A 12249-nucleotide genomic window follows, 5' to 3' on the forward strand; every position below is an offset into this window, starting at 1 on the left:
CGAGCTCGAAGCGTGTCCATTTCAGCTTGAATATGTTATCGTATAACCGTCTGCACGATTGTTTTAATTTACAACTCGCAAAAACCCATTCTCGTAAAATGATATGAATTGGTTCAATAGGTAATTATACCTAATTATGTTTTTTTTTGTCTATTTAGTTTTGTGAATTTTTCAAACGTCAGATCCAAGAGGGGTTCGCAAAGTCTACAGCTCACAAAGCCACTGTGTACCTAAAATTAACAATAATTAAACTTTAATCCAATGTAAATAAGATAATCATGTTATTTCGGTGGCTATCACTAGGGAGGAACGTCAACATGGCGTCCAATGAATTCTAAATGGGTACAACCAATTACCGTGAAACTCTGTTGTCTCATTAAAGTTTGTTAGTTTCACCGAGTTTCAGCAGTTTCATTAGGAACTTGGTTTAAGGTAAACAATTTGGGTTTATCTCACATGTTGGTAATGTCAAAGACTATCGCAGTTTTTTTTCAAAATTGTGCTGTCCCGCTTTATCCCAGTGTATAAACTATAGCCAAATCCCTCTACTAAATGAGATAAGGCATGTACCCAATGACGAGATGTATACCCGTATAAGCTGAATTATTATTACGACTATTATGCTCTTCCATTAATAAGGTAGCTTTCATGTTAATTTAATAACTAAGTACAGAGATTACATCTTGACCGCTGGCACGGTCGACATGTGTCGGGCATTCCGACGTTCTGGTGAATCGCGTGTGTTGTGTATATCATTTTCGGTTATTCTTATCTCACACACAGTAAGTACTTGCACAGACCTAATCTGCTTCCTCGGATTATGCAACACTTGCACCAATAACTCTAGTAGTACCATTGCTTGCTTATAGACCTCAAATTGCCGTAATGTAAATACTCCTTTGCGCCAGTTCTTGAAAACATCGTGCCGTGCTCTTCAACGATAGTTATGTTCACTACGGATAAAACTATTTCTGCGAACACGTCTATTGCAGCACAATTATGATCCTCAATTATGAGCATCTCGTGAGTGTCGAGAAGAACAAGGGCAGCGAGAGCTTTGACGTGACGAGAGAAAGCACGAGATAACTGCCATATATATATGTTTTTTTTTACAATTATTGTCCCGGTAGTAACTTCAGTGGGTGTTATCATGGTGAAGAGCCTCGACCAGCATTACAGAAACTCTTTATGGGTGAAACAAGATTCAAGCTAGAAATTGCTATGTGGCCCTCGCCAACAGCGCGGCATTAAATAAAGGTTTTTTTTTTTATAAAATACCAGCTCGTGCCCAACGCATTCATCTGCGTAGAAGTAAAAATGACCTATTCCAAAATTACAAGGGTTAAAAACTTTCTTAAGCCAATTAGAATCTAATTCTCTTTGAAAATATATAAATTTATCCATGATAAATTACATGTATAAATTTAATAAACTACAAATGAAATAAATAATACTGCAAAAACATTAAAAAATCATGTTGAAATGAACAAATATGACAAGAATCACATTTGAGCAAACCGCTTCAACGAAATTGGCAAAAAGCCAGATGGCATTGGTTTTAAATTTTTAACTCTTCCACGTTACATTGCGAACCGAATTGATGACACTATTAATATTTCAGCTAACAACGAGTTAGATGGACTGGGAATGGGATTTTTGTTCTATATAGACAGATTTTGGCGCATAGTCATTATGATAGAAGATGGGCGTTTATTTCGGTTTTGCTTTTAATAGATACTTCCTAAGTAATTGCTTCCAGTATTGGGCAAATGTCGATTCAACAGTGGGAAGACGTGGTTGAGCTCAGCTTTGACATACTAGCTACCTGTCCCGGCTTCGTACGGGTTACACAAAATCTTAACAAATTATACACCTAAACCTTCACCAAGAAGCACTCTATAGATACCTGAAAACCGCATGAAAATCTGTTCAGTCGTTTTTGAGTTTATTGCCTGTTGGCTGTTGGTTATTGTTGTTGCTGTGGCTGTTGTTTATTGTTGTTGCTGTGGCTGTTGTTTATTGTTGTTGCTGTGGCTGTTGTTTATTGTTGTTGCTGTGGCTGTTGTTTATTGTTTGTAGTGATTTCTTGTAGCCAAATAATGATTGCTTGACGGCAAAGATTTTATTACGTGAAACATTTTTGAAGTTTTACCTATATCATTAATAGAGTTTTTAATGCGCAATATGCGCATTATTTAGTGGCTATGAAAGTTCGACTAAATTGAAACCTTTATTGTTACTTTTCAGTTAATTTGGTTAACTTTTAAGAATTTGTTATAAATTTCATGTAAGTATCAAAGAAATTATGTAGTTGTGCATATTTATATATCTCTAAGTTCCCTTATGTCTACGTACTAACTGTTTGAAACGAGAGAGGGCAAGATACCAAAACTTAGTTCAGTAAGCAAAAAGACATAATAACTTTTATACGTAGTTAGTACTTACCCTTTTGGTAAATCCTTATTTTCATATGAATTATTTTATATTTCGTTAATATATTCGTCGATACTAATAGTAGTATCATTCACAAAACTTCGGGCATCGTTTGACATGTACCCTTCGAATAATTACTAACTAGGGTGTTACTTAATTCGTCGAAATAAAGTTTCTACCGCTACATCTGTACCGCTAATATACTCATCGTATCACTACCAAAAAAATCTAAAAAAAAAAGTAAACCCATAAGGGTCCAGATTTTCAAAGTGCGGTAGCGACCTTTAAAACGTAACTGAATATTTTGAAAAAATCCTCATTAATTTTTTAATGGCTAAGAATAAATTAAGCGGTCGAGACGTAGAAAATTGTAACTTGGATGAAATGAGCAATACCTTATTACTAACCTTGATCAAATTTCAATAGCATGAAAACTTGGCATCACAACGAGATAGTTAAGTTAAAAGTCACAAAAACCTTACAGATGAGTTTAGTTTTGATTCGCGTATCTGCCACTGTAGTACCTACCGAGTTACGGTATTTTCAACAAATGTCGTGTGCAGCTGACAACGGCCAACAGGGTTGTATCAGTGTGTACTGAGAAAATAACTCTATTTATATGCATACATGGTGGGTTTTGCGGTGGACTTGATAGCATGCATGAGACTGGGTGAAGAGGCGAATGGGCTTGGCAGTTGGTACGAGTGAAATATTGTGGTAGGCAGTTATTGTTTATAGCTAGGCTAACAGGAAATTATATGTGATGTAACCTACGCAAGACGATGAACTTTTATAATAAATTAATCATTTACCCACTCGTAATGAAAATCATATCAATCGCATCGCGTGGTCAGAAAGATTAGAAGAATTCCAAGAATTTCAACGAAATATTTTAGAACATAATAACCTAACCTGCAGTATACCTCAGTGTACCCTTAATAGAAACCAGTGTACCCCTCCCTAAAAAGAGCTATTTAAAAAACCTGACAAGTACGAGTCGGTCTTGCGTTTCAAAGATTCTACAGCACACAATTTTTAACAACGTTTTATTTTTTTAAGTCCAACTCATCATGCTTGATCATAGATTTGTAATAGATATTTGTAGGTAAAGGACTATTACGTGGGTTATTTCAAAATTGTATTGGGACCGTGCGAAATGCATGGTAGGGGCAAGTATAGGTACCTAAAGCGATCCCAGCGTATAAGGTGGTAAAAATTAGAACTGCGGATACCGTCTTTAAAATTTCGTACAAGTTATATGGCTTGAAATGAAACTTTAATTTATGAAATGCTTAATTTAACGAACGTATTTAATTTGATATTTTGTGAATATTTTTTTGCGAATGCCACACATTACGTGATCTTTTTCTACCAGTTAAGAATGGGTGTAGTAAGTTATCCTTAAAAGATAAACATTTAACATCGCAGACTTTTTTGTAGACCTATGAATGAGAGACAACCCCACCATACATTGTGTTGTTATTGCTCAAACGGATTAGCTAGCGTTTTTGATTAAAGCTCCTAGCCAACGTGATTTTTTCCGACAACATCCTTATATTTCAACCAATTTACACAAAACCTTAACAAGTAACTAAGCCTTCCTCAAAAATCACTCTATTGATAGATGAAAGTCGTATGAAAATCCGTTCAGTAGTTTTTAGTTTTGGAGTAGTTTTATAAGATGTAGTGAATTGTCGTTTTCCCCTAGACTTGCGGACGCTAGGTTGCGTGACAGTCGTGCACATAGCGAATAACCAGTTGTTTAGGAGATAAGAGGGGGGAATGGTAATTTTTTGCCTATTTTCTTAAATATCTTCTAAACTATTTATCTTAAAATATTAAATAAAATATATTTAAGATTCTCACGATAAATACTTTCATTTGATAGGTATACAAAACGATGTAGTTTTAAAAACTTTTTTATTTTATTTTATCATCTACCTACCCCACAAAAATGGCCCCTATATTTAAGATTAATTTATTAACGTTACATGTCCGTCTTTGGGTCACAGACTTACATAAGTGTACCAAATTTCAACTATATTCGTCATGTACTTTCGGAGGAAATAAGTTGTGACCGACAGACAGACAGACAAATCTTGTATTAGGTATAGTGCGCTATTTAAAAGTTAATATATTTATTGTAGGTAACTGCAGTGTACCTCTGTTTATCTTTAATAAAAATCCCAAAAAAAGTTACATCTAATATTTTTTAAATACCTAAAGGAGAATGTATCTTCTAATGCAATCATTTAGTTTCGCAAACATTGAAATCTAGGTACAACGTATTCATACCATATGCTTTTTAAATAAACATCATAGAACTACGTTGATTATAAAATGAGTCCGACAGACATGCAAAATAAAGCGAAACAGTAAGGGAATTAACAAAAACCGGGACAGGGGACGCGAGCTGAATCTAGAATTCAGTGCTTTATAAAGCTTTGTGAGCAAAAAACTGGGTCACTTCTGTACCTCCGCCAGGGACACAAAGTCCATCGGTACTATAATTTGACGGTGAGTGGCCACTACTAGCATTTGGATTTTACCTTTGCAACTTTTCCGATCTAAGTTAGTCAGATTGATTTAGACAAATTCATCCATAAAAAAAAAACAAATAATATTATTTTATGTACATTTACCAAATACATATTAAGACGAAAGTGGAGGACCCGCGCGAAATCTCCTTTTCATACAAACGAAGTCCTCATTGTCCTCTCTGGGTATTAACATTATTGCACATATTTTGAAACAATTTGTTGTAGGTTTATCAATCACACCTATATCCCTACGTTTGATTTTTTTTTTAATAATTAAAAGAGTTAAAAGCATTTAAAAAATTGTATAAAATCTGTTTTTCGCTCCTAATTTTTACAATAATCGAAAAATCTAAAAAAGTCAAACGGCAGGCATAGCTATGGTTAATATACATTAAAATATGTACAAATAATCTCCATTATGACATTATCCAGGGAGGAAAATGAGCACTACCTACGTTTGTATGGAAAAATGACCATCCCCTTTCCTCTTAAGAAATAACCGGTTTACTATACGTGTGGAGATAGTAGGTACCTGTGTTATCTTTCCTAAGGGGGACAAATGCAAAAAATATACCTATTTATCGAAGTATAAAGGCTCCGAAAATCATAAGATAAAATAAGATAAGGTATCTGTTTTTCAGGCAGGTCAAAAGTCAGTATCGTCACCACTGGGAGACAGATTACACATTAAGTTGTAATTAACGTTAACCCATGTACCGTTATTTATACTGCTCTTTGCCGTTGAAAAAATGGTAATGTTACTAGCCGTGCATTGTGCTATCGTTAAATCAAAGGTATCGTTAAATATTTTTTAACGTTAATAGCAGCTTATTTATCGTTTGACTCACTGATAGATGCCATCGTTAGTAATCGACCGAATGTTCATTCACGCGCAAGCATCCCTAAGTGAGGAATTAAACTGAGTTAGCGTCCCACCCTGAAACCAGGGCTTGTTAACGTTCCCAAATTCACATTTTAATAAAGTTGGCAAAGTAACCCTATTTTGATCTGTAATGCTACGTTGCCACACCGCGCTACCAATCACTAACTCAGTTTAATTCCTCACTCGGCGATGCTTGCGCGTGAATGAACATTCGTTTGATTACTAACGATGGCATTTATCGGTGAATCAAACGATAATAAGCTGCTATTAACGTTACCTAAGAACGTTAAAAAATATAACTTATGAAAAAATTATACCTTTGACTTAACGTTAGCTCAATGCCCAGCCCAGTAACATTACCATTTTTTTACGGTAAAGAGTAGTATAAGAGTAACGGTACAACGGTAGTATAAGTAACGGTACATGGTTTAACGTTAATTTAAATTTTTAAATCTGTCTCCCAGTGGTAATGATACCAACTCGTTAACGATATTTCAAGCCCTGCTGTGTTTGATAGCTGAATAGTTTTTTAATATACTCGAATTACTCAAATAGCTATTGAACTATCAGCGACTGTGACTTAATTATGCATTTTCAAAGCGGACTGTGTTTGTTATTTTACAGTTTAAATCCCATCAATAGACAAGCCGGTACTTCGACGAGCGCAGCGCTGCCCAATACGTGTAAGGCGGCAGCCTCCCAATTAGCGGGCCGGCTTTGTTCACGGCGCTCGCCACTGTCAAACATTCGTGTCTAGCTGTAGTCCATCTACTAACGACCATAATGACTGGTCATTGAAATAGTCGTCATTAGGTCAAGCATGTTTTGCGATCTTGTTTTCGCATCAGCCCAGTTATGACAGTCAGACAGACAGACTAATCATAAACATTTTTCTTATTTTATCCAATCAAATTGTTTACCCGCATATGACGTCAGAATTATTAGCGCAGCCAAATCTAATTTCACGCCTCACTGACGTCATAAAAACATTTGCGAATAGCGAGCTGGTGAAATTCATCGCTCTGCTTGACCGGGAGTGAGATAACCAGGTTGTTGCGGTATATGCAGCGTTTGTGACCGTGTTAGTAATGGGACAAGTACTTAATTAAAGTATAATTATTCTCGTCTATTTTGAGCCTATGACAGCTCAGGGTATATCACTAAATTATATACATAATAGTTTTTTTAAGCAATGTATCCCGAATGAAAAAAAAAAAGACTGCACTCACTTCCTGCATAGAAAGCGCTTTTTAACTTCGAGTTACAATTATTGCTATATGGAACGTTTGTACAACACAACGCTAGTGTAACAAATTATAGATTGACTGATCGGAATAGCGACAAATGCTTGTACAACCTATTTTTAAATGTACTGCGAAAAGTTATAAATCGATTGATCGATATAGAGACGGTTTATCGCGATACCGATCTTTCGAACAAACGTTCATTGTGAAACCGATATATCGAGCAAGCGTTAGTCTCGATTCCGATTTTTTCGAACAAACCTTCGTTGCGGAGCCTTTCAGTCGAACAACAGTTTACCGCATTAGCTATCCGTCGCACAATGGTTCATTACATTTATCGCGATACCAATCTTTCGAACAAACGTTCATCGTGAAACCGATATATCGAGCAAGCGTTAGTCTCGATTCCGATTTTTTCGAACAAACGTTCGTCGCGGAGCCTTTCGGCCAAACAACAATTTATCGCAAAACCTGTCGCACAATGGTTCATTGCACGTGTGTAATTCGATGTTCAAAGTCGCACTCACAGTAAATATGTAGCATATCTGTTTATATCCATAGATCAATACTGACAAAATTGCGATTAGATAGATCTGAAGTCTGAAATACAAAACTCACAGAACACGCAGTACCTGAGCAAGTCGTGGTCGAATAGCGAAGGAAGCACTACAGCTGCACATATCGTATCAGCCCGTATGCGCTCGTGATGGCAGCGAGAAATTCGGCCTCGTGCTCGTATCGCTGCGCTAGGCAGCGTTGCGTGCTGGTAGACATGTTTATTATTACTGGAAAACGATTACACGAAAATGTGGAAGGGCCATTTTATTTGAAGTTGTACACAATATATTTTTTATTTGTTTTTAGGGTTCCGTACCTCAAAAGGAAAAAACGGAACCATTATAGGATCACTCGTGCGTCTGTCTGTCTGTCCGTCTGTCACAGCCTATTTGCTCCAAAACTACTGAACCAATAAAGTTGAAATTTGGTACACATATATTTTTTTATACTTTTTAAATAATTAGTTTCGAAGTTATTCAAGAAAATGGGCAAAGAGTGACCATTTCCCCCCTTTATTTCCGAAACTACTGGGTCTAAATCTTCGAAAAAAATACACACAATAGTTCTTTACCTAAAGATTACAGGAAAACACAGTCAAGCGGAAGTCGGACTTAAGAAAAATAAATTACTTAAGTTACGAGTAACACCAATTGCCCCTGCGAAGTTGTTACCAACTCTCGTGAAATTATGTGACCTTCTCTGTTGTTTCGTTTTTTTGGAAATTGTTAAAAATAGCAATGGTTGGCTCAAAGGACTTAAGCGCCTTTAATGTCTATGGCGCTTAAGACTATTGTGAGTTCGCGGTGATGAGTTAACGAAGTAAGTATTTTTTTATATTTTACCGACTACAGCAAAGCTAAAGCAGTATGTTTGTAGATATATATGTATGTATGTTCATCTGTTTCTTCAAAAACTTCTAAGATAATCGAGCTGATCTGATGATGGAGATAGGAAGTAAGAGGTGCACATTAGACCTCTGTGATAAAACGCAACCTGTCTATTTACTGTGGAAAGAAAAGTACAGTCAGTCTTTTTCTATTAGCACTATAATGGGGTAGCTTTAAATAAAATAGCCCGTAAGTAACTTTTGTTTGTCTGCCAACATTTTATAGAAAGGCAATTAAATTAGACAAATAGGTAACAATTAAAATTTTCTTTAATAGATTGATTATGAAACAGTTTGGACCGAATTGTTGAACATAAAAATTATATTTCTTTCCATATATGACTACCTCCGTGTTCAAAAGACGTATTAGTCACGCCTGCATCGATTTTTCACGGAGACAGACAATAACTTAAAAATAACGTTTATCCGCTTAGGCGCGGGCAAATTCTCATGTAGTGTATGTAACTTAAATATACTGTGCCTGAACAGTCTGAACATTAAGCAGTGGATACGGCTCAAAAAAGAATCTATATAAATCCTTTGAGCAATCCTTTCGCGTTCATGAAAAAAATATTAAATTAGGTACATTTTGTCGTATTTGTTTTACAGCTTTCTTTACGAAAATAATGAGCTTTTTAGATGAAAATAAACCACTACATGTGTGCCTATAGGATTTAATAAAAAAATTATTATTCCCAACCTACTCTAATCGAGGAATAAAACTGAAATTCCTTGTGAAACTGAAATTGTGAATTTTTGAATTGTGAAAAATCGGCTCACAGGAGCGATCTATATTTTCCTGCCGGTTGAAATATAGGGTTTTCTCGAAATCTTTTAAATAAAACAAGAACATCTCTTTTTGTTTTTTACCTTTTCCACTTCTTCCCCTCTTGTAAATTGTAACGGGTTCAAGACCTAGAACTAATTTTGTGCCTTTTCACTCGGAAAAAAATAAAATATACCCAACGCGCTTATGCGCTAGAATTAAACCAACGTACAGTTACGCTCCATGATTGTTGATCCATTTAGGATTCTATTAAGTATTGAACAATTAATTTCACTAGGACCCTCAATGGTCCAACAATCGCTGAGCGTGATGGTACATCGGTTAGAGTTCAATACTTATGCATCCAACAAACTCTTTATATTGTTTTGCGCTATCACATAGTTCCTCAATATACTATCGTAGGTTGCGAAGTATTTTATGCGTATAATACTAAAAGTATAACCCTTCCCCTAATCGGTTAAAAGGCTACCTTCATCAAAAGTACAATTCAACTGAGTCTTGTTTAAGTAGGAAAAACTATATCCCGAAACAAGACATAATCGCATCGATTTTAGCTGCTATGAACTCTAACGTTACATTTCAGGAAACTCCGCCGTTACGGTGAACGTGATATCTAAATTGAACATCTGATACTATGAGTGTAGGATATCGGCACATATCTGTTACACGAGTTCCACTTTAGGTACTTAGAGTAACAATAGCTACAAATAATATTACTGTCTTGTATCCGCCTCTACGCACTAGTGTCAACCTATATCGATGCAAATGGCGGCGGGAACAGCTGTGACGAACCGCACGCCGCCATTACAGTCCGAGCCCATTGCGTATACTGTCGAGGTGAGGGTCCAGTGTAAGCTACCCAATAAATACCTCATGACTGTCTCAATCAACGTCAATTAAAATAACGTAACAATATAAACATAAACTCGCACTTGATCTCTACTACTCTTTGCCGTTTATCATTGGCCTTAAAGTCTATTACAGACTATAGAAACAGTGTCAGGTAGGGCAACAACGTTTTTCATGGCTGTGTAAGCCAATACGTGAGCGGCAAACAAACTCTACTTATTACCTCTTAAGGTGGCACTCGGTAAGCCAAGCATCATCTTGTTTTTTTTTTTTTACTTTTTATACGTTGAATAAATCTGAGCCCATACTCTCAATAAATATAAAATGACGAATAAGTAGCTACATAAGTAATAGCATTTTTTTGTTAAATTAATTATGAGGAAAAATAATTAAGTAGTGTATCTATCGACTATAGAGTATATCTTCAAATAAGTAAAAAATAATGGTTCTCAACTCAGCAAACTAATATAGCTTACTTAAAATTCCTGAGACTGCTGTCAAAACCACATTTTCACATCGTTTTTAGGGTTCCGTAGCCAAATGGCAAAAACGGAACCCTTATAGATTCGTCATGTCCGTCTGTCTCTCCGATTATGTCACAGCCACTTTTTTCCGAAACTATAAGAGCTAAACTGTTCAAACTTGGTAAGTAGATGAATTCTATGAACCGCATTAAGATTTCTAATACCATTTTTTTCTAAACTGAATAGTTTGCGCGAGATACACTTCCAAAGTGGTAAAATGTGTCCCCCCCCCCCTGTAACTTCTAAAATAAGAGAATGATAAACCCAAAAAAAATATATGATGTACATTAATGCAAACTTCCACCGAAAATTTGTTTGAACGAGATCTAGTAAGTAGTTTATTTAATACGTCATAAAATTAAAAAAAAATCATCAAACCCATACGTGTGGGGTATCTATGGATAGGCCTTCAAAAATTATATTTAGGTTTCTGATATCATTTTTTATATGATAAACATTACCATGCAAACTTCCACCGAAAATTGGTTTGAACGAGATCTAGTAAGTAGTTTTTTTTAATACGTCATGAATGGTACGGAACCCTTCATGGGCGAGTCCGACTCGCACTTGGCCACTTTTTTTAAGTCTTTCTTTACCCCCGAATCTACAATCGTTTAGTTAGTATAATTTTAAAGAATCTTGGTCTTTGAAGCAAAACAGCTCTTAATACTTATATCTTGTTTTAAACAAAGAAAACATTATTAAGATAACATCCTAACATAACATAACACACACAGGTTAATGGTAATGTAGCGGAAATATTTCGTAATGATAATGTGTTGCGATTAGCACTGAACGAACATAACATGGACCCTTAACTCTAGAGGGATGTGGGTTTTTTAATTCATCTTATTATTTGCTTTAAGGCTTGCGTAATGCATAATGGTCAGCGTTCATGGCTGACTGAAGTGACAAAGGAATATTTCCAGATTTTCGTAAAATTGTCTAAGTATATATGCAGTTTTATTGCAGTAATGTTTTTATTTGTTTACGGTTTTTGTAAGGTGGAGTATTTCGTCAGTGAGAAAGCTATAAATATTTTATGGCCAAGATAATAAAAAAGACTGTACCGAAATATTCTTAATAAAACTTTCCCGCTATCAAGCGGTCCACGCCACAACGATGAGCCAAATAGTCTGCGAGTTGATTGGGTAATTCCAACATGGCTTGTCAATGACAGAAACTTCCACGCCGATGCCTGGCTCAAACGCTTCAATAAGTCTCGAGACCGACTGTGATGAACTATCGCGCGCTGGGTAAAAATATATTTTTTTACTAGCCTTTTCATTGTACGGCTTAAAATATAATAGACCGCGAGCCAGGAACAGATTTCCATGACCAATCGCCTCCCGGGCCATAACTCGTATAGTCATTAACGGCTACGCATGGTGAACCCTCGTGGACGTCAGCTACCGCTTAGTGGGTTGAGGAATGGCAGCATGCGAAAAACGTAAAAAATTTGTCATCGCCTCCCGTTTGATACTTTGTTACATGACAGTTTAGATGCTATTGTAAATTAAAAAATCGTCAACTGGTTGTGTCGCA

The sequence above is a fragment of the Cydia pomonella genome, chromosome 3 (assembly GCF_033807575.1).
Source record: "Cydia pomonella isolate Wapato2018A chromosome 3, ilCydPomo1, whole genome shotgun sequence".
In the NCBI taxonomy this organism is placed as follows: domain Eukaryota; kingdom Metazoa; phylum Arthropoda; class Insecta; order Lepidoptera; family Tortricidae; genus Cydia; species Cydia pomonella.